The sequence below is a fragment of the Bacillus rossius genome, chromosome 3 (genome assembly GCF_032445375.1).
Source record: "Bacillus rossius redtenbacheri isolate Brsri chromosome 3, Brsri_v3, whole genome shotgun sequence".
NCBI lineage: Eukaryota > Metazoa > Arthropoda > Insecta > Phasmatodea > Bacillidae > Bacillus > Bacillus rossius.
The window spans coordinates 83,983,007-83,991,152 of NC_086332.1; positions in this window are offsets into that span (position 1 = coordinate 83,983,007).

An 8,146-nucleotide genomic window follows, 5' to 3' on the forward strand; every position below is an offset into this window, starting at 1 on the left:
ACTGCTTCTATCCCCTTGAGTAGGTAATGTATTGTTATATTCTATAAAATTTGTAACTGAACATTGTCAATGCAATTGTATAATACTCAGGCAATGAAGTAAAGAAAAACCTCAACAGTAGTATACAAATGGGGCTCCTGCGCCTGGCTTCCGGTTGTGGATTGTGGATTGTCAACGCCATCTTGGATTGTGACATCATGGCAGCCATCTTGGACTAAAAATTCCCCACAAATGACTCATAAATTACTCAAAATGACTCCAAATTCATAGAAATTTCTCTACTTTGAGGGGAAAAAATTCCGTTTTTGAGGGAAAATTTCCCGTTTTTTTTCCTCAAAATTTCAAAAATTTGGAATTCTAACAATCTCAAAAGACTTTGGCCTTAGAAAGAACCAAAATTTCGCAAATAGTCCGTATCTGCAAGCCTCCAATAATCCTCTGGCGGCCATCTTGGATAACCTTGACCTTTACATTGATTTTGACTGATAAATTCAAAATCTTTTATTTGACCAAAAAATTTTTTATTTATATAAATTTCTAATTCAAATGTTTGGTTACTTAACTAATTTTAATTCTTGTTTCGATTCCGGGTGAAAGTAAACATGTAATTTATTAATTAAAAATTTTAAAATTCTTAATAAATATTTTTAAATTAATAAAAATTGCTTACATCACAACCGCCATCTTGAATTATGATGTAACCATTCCAAACATCGTAACGAACGCCATCTTGAAAGTCCATATTTTATATGCTAGAAAATCGGGAAAATTAAAAATTATAAAAAAAATTAAAAATTAAATAAAAAATATTTCCGCCATCTTGTATTGTGACACAACGGTGACCATATAGAAAATACGTAGGCTACTTATTATAAGAAAAATTAGGAAATATTTTAAATTTATAAAAACTTATATAAATACAATTTTATAAAATTGTAACTAAAAACGCATGAACATCATGGAGTTTTCAGTTCAAACCTGGTGAGGTCAAAATAAAAATGGTGACAGATCCTTCCTCCACGGAAGCCACCGATGGATTGACATCCCACCTGATGCCATGGTGTATATATATATATATATATATATATATATATATATATATATATATATACATAGTTACGGACGTAGGCAGGGCCGCGGCACGCACGGATTTCGGAGCTGGCTGACGGCCCCGCACGGCCACTTACGTCACGTGGCTGCCGCAACATGAGACATGCCGCGCGCGCCTGGTGGATTACAAGGGTCGTCACTTCCCCCCTCCCCCTAAACCACACCCCGCGCGGCACTCTGCTACGGCGCCGTTAACCCGACACCTTGCAGCTGGGGAGTTCCGGGGGCCGTCGCGCGAGCTGCCGACGCCTGTCTCGGTAATTCTGGCATCGGGTCGGCGGGGAATGACGCGCACGTGAATTCTAGAAGTGGCTCCCAGGACGCCGGCCTCCGGGATTTTTTCCCGCGGCGATAGTGCCGCATGTGCGGCGGAGTTCCGGGGCGAGAGTCTGGGCGAGAGTTCCGGAACGAGAGTGTCTGCGCGATAGTGTCGCGTGTGCGGCGGAGTCTGATCGATAGTCTGTGCGATAGTGCTTGAGCTATTTACATAAACTAACAAAGTTAAACAAGTAAGACTTCATTTGCTATAACTTTTTATAAACATGTTACTCTTAATATAACCAGCATTAATTTACAAGTGTACTTTTATTTGTAAATTAGGTTGTTTATCTGCAATAGGCTATTTTTCTTCATAGTAACATTGCAACAATGTAGCAATTTGCATTTTTATTACATTTTATATTTACTTGAAAAAATTTGTTTATAATGTAATTCTTATTTTCAATGCAGTTTCTTTGTGTCTTTTTTTTTTTTACTGTTGTAGGTTAATAGTGTTAATATCATAGAAATTGGCTTGATTTTTAAAATGGTAACTGGAGCAGGTTTTTGGAAAATGGTCATGTTGAGAATTTTATGTCAAAACTCAAGTTCAACACAAACCAAAGTAATATGTTTAAGTAAAATTAGACAAATAATATTTTATTTAAAATTTTTTTTCAGTTTTTGTATTTATTTTCTAGTGTTTGTTGCTGACCCGATTCGCCCTATTTTGTGACCCTATTCGCCATTGACTCTGGACGAATAGGGTCAATTGTAGGGTTTGATATATGACCTCATTGCTTGGAAAATATTTGAAGCAAAATTTGTTTTATTAGTGTAAACTGTATTAAATTAACCAATCTTTCTTCTGATAGCATAATTATTTAGTACTTTGTATTTTGGTGTTCTTAATTGAGTGTTTTGCATTTTTTGACCCGATTCAGACCATGTTACCCTATTTAAACTGATGGTAGATAGACATACCAGCAGGTTTACGTTTTACGTCACACGGGTATGCACAGTGGCTTAAGGTGTGAGGGACCTCCAAGATTAAAGTGGGCTCCGACCACTTAATACTGACTAGTAGCTCATTAATTCTGAATCCTGCCGGCTGCTGGGATCGAACCCACCTCCGACCACATGAGCGCGATGCGCCAGCTATCACGCATCCAAGCACCCTAAATATAATGATTTCAGAACCTTAAAATTATTTTAACGTTGTCGAATAAGTTCACATGAAAACGAAAAAATGTTTTTTTCAAAGTTTTTCATATCAGTTTCCATACCCCACCAATATCTTGGAAGTATAGTCGCGTTTAGCCACTGTATGTAGCCATGCTAAAATCTTAGATTGCCTTATTTCCTCCGCAGAGCAAGAAAGAACAGGGAAAGGACAGCGACAGAGCACTGCTGCGTCGCAATTTTTTTTCACCTAACTAAAACTAAGTTTAGAAGGGGTCTGGTTTACGGAAGCCTACAAGCCTAACCATGCTGGGTATCAGCCACTCAGGAAGGGTAGCATGCATCGTGTGCTTTGTTCGGGGATCGGACAGCCATGGCAGCAACTGTTGCCATGACTGATTCCTCTATCTTAAATCTAGACTATAACTAGTTAAGTTGGGCCAAAGTAAAACCTGCATAAACACAGGGAAAATCCTGGGCTCATTCATGCGAGGTTAAATAGTGCAAGCATTATGGAGGGTGGGCCAGAAAGAAGAGTTGATCAGGGCAGAAAGTTTCAACCATGCTCGGGAGCTTGGACCTTGAGGTCCGCATTGTTTCTTGGGCGCGTCTGGATTGGTACCAGTGGCGAAGCACCCCTGGTGGTGAGGGACGTAATTCGTTCCCCTACGGCTGTTCAGCGCATAATAATAATAATAGTTATTGTAAGTTAATCTACGTTAATTTATAGCGAACTGGCGCATCGAGTCTCGCTCCAGAAGGAACAGAGCGCCAGTAAGCTGCGTGACCTAACCCAAAGGCACGCAGCCAGGCCGCGGGCGACAGCCGAGCCAAGGCCGCACCGGTCACGTGCGCAGACGTACAGCATGCCAGATGTCACACCGCGAGTTGCTGGCCCGGCCTTTGGACTGAGCTGCGCAGGGAACACTCTGTGTCTCCATGTCTCCAACCCCACAACTGTCAACTGGCACACGTGTGTCACTGCAGACGTAGTTTGCGCGTTTTCCAGGTTGAAAAGTCTTACACAGCATTATGCTATGTCCGAGTCTCAATGTCGTAAATATTCTATATACCGTGACCATTAGATAGAGATGTGGGTGGAGATTTTCTACCATGTATTTGCCGGGCTTTTGTTCTTCTTTTCATCGTGCCTACCAACATTAATTTACACAATTTAAGAGTTTCTGACACATATAGCACTACAATATAATTTCTGAATATTGGTAAATGTTGGAAATACATTTGTATTATGGACCACCGAACGCCGCTATATTTAAATACAGTGATATGCTTGAAAATATAACATTTATATGCATCCAATTAATTTTATGAACACTGTTAACCTAATATTTATCATTCATCCTAAACTTTTTATACTTCTGTAATATTAAGTGTTACTGTTTATCTTGCAAATTTTTAAAAGTAGATATACCTATATTTGTAATGCCCGAATGCACAGTTTGTGCAAATTAAAGTAATGGTTATATTTAAAATATTGATTATTTTATAATAATCCACAAATTTATGTTTTACTTACATAACAGTAATAAAATTATTTGCGTTAATCTGGAAAGTACCTATAATTTGTTGGAAATTTATCCTGTTTGGCAGAAATTTTCCCTCAAAAATATTTGGCCACATCTCTACTATCAAGCCTACACATTAAAATTTATATTATGTCAAAATCAACTTTACATTTAATAATTTTATCGAAAGAGTTCATCTCTTGGCATCTATGTGCAAACAAGCGCACGGAGCACAGCTTACATTGGCTGGTTTCGACAGTTGTATTGGAAAATGTTAAGGGAATGTATTTTTCACAAAATAATCTTATTGATCATTAGAATGCAATACGGTACCCAGACAACCACGAAACAGACAACGCTACTAGGTTTTAACACACAGTTGGTCTGGAAATATTTTCGCGAGAAGTACATGGCCCCACAAATTATGTAGCCTATAGTATTGTTTCTTTTCGCTGGACGATTATGGCGACCATATTTTTTATTTCTGGAATAACCTATTGAGAATGTCAGCCAGGTTCTACTTCGCCCTCCTCCAATGTGCGATGCAGCTTATTCGTTTAGGAATTATTTTTTCCCCGTTACATTTGACTAATGTGCCTTAATAAATTTCAATGTAAGTTGATCGGAAAATTATTTCAAAATCACTTTGGTAGGCGATTCTTTCCTATGTACATAGCTACAATTACAGACCCCCAATTCACGCAGCTAGCGCTCTGGCCAGATTATCTGTAGCCGACCCCCTTCCTTTTCTAGTTCCCCAAAACATATATATTTTTTTTTTTTTGAAAATTCAAACTTATTTAACATCAGTTTTTAAAACAGTGCATTATGTGACTAAATACTTTTTTTTTCAATGTTGGTTGTATTTTTATACTGCTGTTATAAATACCGCAATAAAAACAAAGTTATGGTGTACTGTATAATGTTAAACGAGTTTTAAACTTTTTTTTTAAGTATTTGGTTCAAGACCTACTATTTTTAAGTTCACTGCAATAGTTAGTATAAACTAATATTTACCCCTGACATGTATTTTGTCCTATATTTTTCGCACCTAAAATTCTTCCGCCACTCTGGGCTAATGCCCGGTTGGCCCGTTTGTAAATCATAGCCTGATTACATACTGCAACTGTGACCTACACGAGAAACGGCCAGACCTCAAACTGCCTCCTGGGTCCATGAAAATCAGAGTGACATCAGGGTATGGACCGTGCATGGCAGGTTACAAGTGCGTAAAAAAATGATAGTGGTGTGTTTCACGTAATATGGTTTGCTCACACACACCATATATATTTTACACGTCTTTGATTTCGGGAATTTTTACTGTAAATTAATTACTATAGCTCATTGGAATTTGTACCAAATGTTGTTGCCAGATATTTGCTGTATAAAGTTACTGAAGTGACCATAACCATGAACATTTTAACCGCTATTAAATAACACAAGGGGAGGGTCCAAGTCGGCTTATACTGTGAGAATAGAAGCAGGTAGGTGCCCCTTTCAACGTCCTGACATGTCTCGCCTAAGGGGGCACTAGGAAGCGATTTTAAATTAGAATTTCAGGAATATTGTTAATGAATTTTCAAGTCAGCGACGTAGTGCAGTGGTCAAATGCATTGTCTGGCAATCCACCGGCTCGGGTTCAATACATACAGCTACCTTCTTATTTCTCACAATATTTAATTAATTACAGAATTATATACATTTAAACAGTTAAATGACATAATAAAAGAAACATTTACGAAAATTCTAGTAACTAATTATCTACGCTGCTTTTTATTTACAGTCAGATGAAACATTACATTTTTTTATGGTGATAATTATTATTTCCTAGGGCTCCCGGGAGAGATATTTCAGGACGTTGAAAGGGGAACCTGTCTGCTTCTACTCACACAGTTTAAGCCAAGTCGGCGAGCCCCGACTCGGACCCTCCCCGTGTTAGTAAATATCTGGTGAAACAATATTGTGAATAAACATAAAATACAATGCAAGAGAACTATCGTGAAAGGCCTGAATAAAAGTTATTACAAGAAAATGAAATAACCAACATAACGTGTGAGAGGGACGGGACTTGCAATTTAGCCAGCTCCAAATCACTTGGTTACTAACTCGGTGCCCATAAAAGTGTACAAGGTACGTCATAAATCGAAACACCGACTACTCCTACCTTCTGCTCGGAGTGGGTTAGCTGCCAATTGACTGAGGCACGCCCATGGGTGGAATTTGAATTAGTTACTAAGCTGCTGATCGTACTAATTTATAACAGTTCTAAGTTGTGACTAAGTTACGTGTGGAACATAGAAATTCATCCCCGGAAGGGAGGGGGGATAACACGTCACAAGGACCTTGATGCCAAAAGGAACTCGCAGTTCCGGTGGTTAGATACCGCAAAACACGCATCCTGGGCCAAGTTCCGTTACTTATGTAAACACTCAAAGAAGCGTACCCATGAAAACCTTTTCCAACTTTCTCATTTGATTACATTCAAGGAATGACTACTGCAAACTCATTTAGGCGTTTTATCAAAATGGAAAACACACTTTGTTCAAAATACTTCACTATATGATGTATGTAACTGCAATATTTATTTTATATTGTTTCTCCAGCATCTCGGGACTCACCAAAAAATGTACTGACTCTTTTGAATCAACTAGCTGAATACTTGACTCATTACGTCTACATTTGTCTATTTATTAATTAGGAAACCTAAATAACGCCTCGTTCCTGCCAACCGTTAAAGCCAACGGCAGTGTACGAGCATCTTGTTTCAGACCACGTACGAATAATGCACGAAGTTGGGCGGAATATCATGACATACAACTCACGTTCATTCAGCGTGCGCAGATTCAATAACGAAACTCACTTCATGATTCACTCACAGATTAAAAACAAAAATCTATACCATTGGCGCTGCACTTCATGTTTCAACTTGCAGCAGCCTGCCTCATCTGTGTATACGAGCTACAGTGTAATGGTCAGATCACTTGCCTCGCATGAAGACAAACTGGTTTCAATTACCGATGGGGTCCAACTTGACACAGCTGCGAGTTTTCTCAGAGTCCCACAGTTTCCTCCACCAATGCATTGTTGTTGCTCCACCCCATATATTCACCATCTCATCCATCTCTTATGACCCTGGTTCCAAGCTGCCCGGGGATTTGGCCCTTAGCACATTGGGCGTCATGGCCACAGGAACCCTCATTAGGTGAAATGGTTTGCAGTGTAAAAGAATTCCAGTTGTTACCCTTAACGAAGGAGAAGGTCACTTGCTAAAGGTAAAAAGGCAGTGACAACCATACAGGAATAACTTATAGACTTTCATACAAAGCCACATTAAAATACATGTTTAAGGAAAAAGGAGGATTTTCACTCTAACCAAACCTTGCAAGTCACTTTTTCAATACTCACAATACTCACTTGCAATGTAAAATTTATATTTTGAAGCAAGAAAAGTGCACTGAAGCTAGGAGTTCGGAAAGTAGCCATGAATGAGAAAGCTGGAATGCTTGCACAAAAAACAGGATAGAGTGACTACTGGGAGGGTAGCCATGGTCCACAAATAATGTTTTTAACTTCTAACAGCAACACACATAAAGTAATTAGCCTATTGAAACAGCATTGCTTCTTAAAAAGTTTTGAAATTAATTACATGCCATAGTAAAATAACAGATATTCTGAAACATAAAAGTAAAATAGGGCCCATTTAAAATTCTGCTGAAAGAATGATTTTCACCAACATATACATTCTTACTGAATACCCAGAAGTAAATCTTGTTCAACAAATTGAACAGAAATGAGATGTAAACATTTTATCTCATAGGTTGGTTACATGCCATTTCGTTTTGCAGACAGTGGAAATTTACAATTTAATGTTTAGAAATATTATTGAAATAAACTAATATCTTATTGAAAAGAGATCGGTTTTCCTTTTACTTCTCAGACTGTATCAGCTTTATGTAAGTAAAAGTACCACCCCTTGTAGAGTTCTTAGAGAGCAGAAAAATCACCAATACGTAACCAGAATAAAAAAATTTTTTTGACAGTTTCATGACAAGTTTCTTTCCACAATGTAA